We start from the raw sequence: 1,767 nt of genomic DNA, 5'->3' as shown, positions 1-1,767 counted from the left end.
TGTATTGTCCCAAAGGACACTATTTACCTTGTTTTTTAACTCAGTCTATATTTACCTCCTTGGCCAATATGGGTGAGCAGTGAATTCAGCCACAAGTCAGTACGGGTTTGTGCTGGCAACTCATTGTAACATGCTTTGAATTAAGTGACTGAAGAGGTTTTTTTTTTTTATTTCCTGTCATGCAAATTTGGGGGAAAGTATGGTTAAATCAGAACAATGGAGTTAAGAGTCTGGAACGACTTCAGAAAAACCCTGAAATACTTCATGTCAGAAACAACCTCAAATTTCTTCAGTACCTGCTGACATTTTTGCAAACAGAGATACAGTTTTAGGAGGATGCAATCATAATTCAGCCTAGTAAAGGAACACATTTCCCATTTCTTGGCATCAGTTACTAACACGACACATAATGGCAGGGTAAGGACACTGTCAGGATTAGAGATGTCATTTTTTCTCTGCAAAGAGGTGGGGCAGAGGAGCAGGCAGGGACCTGACCAYATTTTGATTGGCATTTTGGAATCAGCACTGGGAGGAGGAGAGCAGCTTACACTGGATTGGGCAGCTGGGATTTGAACAAAAGGTTCTACATTTCGTGGCTGGTGAGAAGAGCATCGGTGGGGAGTCTGTGGTGACCCCAAAAGCTGTGACACAGCACCTGCACAGGCCCATGTAGACCCCCTGGTCCTCCTGTGGTCCGTTCATTTTCACTGCAGTGCAATTTGTGATTTGTGTTTCACGGGTCTAAGGGCACAGTCTGGGTCACGAGGAGCTCTCAGGATGTTTACCACCAGGTGCTGCATAGTAGTGAATCAAGTAAGAGCAGATTTAGATTGGATATTTGGAATAAATTCTATCCTGTGAGAAGGGTGAGGCACTGGAACTGGTTGTACAGAGAAGCTGTGGATGTCCCATTCCTGGAAGGCCAGGCTGGATGGGGCTGTGAACAACCTGTTCTAGTGAAAGATGCCCCTGGCATGGAGGAGTAGGAGCTAGATGATATTTAAGATCCCCTCCAACTCAAACCATTCCAGGATTCTATGATTCTGTGATTTTTTTTTTTAATTTTTTTTTTTAATATAAGCTTTTTTGGCCCATGTGTTTTGACAACTTTGAGTTATTTTTTTCATTACTTTTTTCATTATTTTTTTCATTATTTTTTTCAATGAGGACTGAGATTTCTATGCAATTGTTTACCTGCCATTGCTCAATTTTAAAGGAAACACTGAATGTGCCATAATGATTCATGAGAAAGGCACCAGATTTCTGGCACATGAACCTTTTTTCACAAGAAAAGCAAACTGATTTCTGGCACATGAGTCACCCTATCAGATAGATAGGATTTATCAGCAATATCAGGGCACAGCAAGCAGTGACAAACCATGACAAGCAGGAGTTTGGTGTGAAAACAGGTTCACAACACAAATTCCATGGAGAAGAGAAATTATATGATGCAAACACCCCGTTTGTGGTTGCAAACTCGTGGTAATCACTTCTATTAGCACTGTAACAGTTTCCAGCCCCAGGAGGACAAAACCCTTGGTCGCTCGATTCATTTCTCCCAAAAAACTTCAGCCTGCCCCTGCCAAACAGCCCTTGGCTGTACTCGGCCCCTGAACAGATACAATCAGAACAGTCCCTCATTGTATCCCGGGGCTGAAAGGCCAGCTCCTTCTCCAGAGATGAAAAGCAATTAATTTTGAATGCCTGTTTGTACAGTAACTCTCCCCYTTCCCACCTCCTGGCTCTGATAAGTGGCTTTGTGTGGAG

Source organism: Malurus melanocephalus, unplaced genomic scaffold (genome assembly GCF_030028575.1).
Source record: "Malurus melanocephalus ecotype Western Australia unplaced genomic scaffold, MMel_1.1 scaffold_274, whole genome shotgun sequence".
NCBI classification, from domain to species: Eukaryota; Metazoa; Chordata; class Aves; order Passeriformes; family Maluridae; genus Malurus; species Malurus melanocephalus.
Note: the sequence above shows the minus strand (reverse complement) of the source record.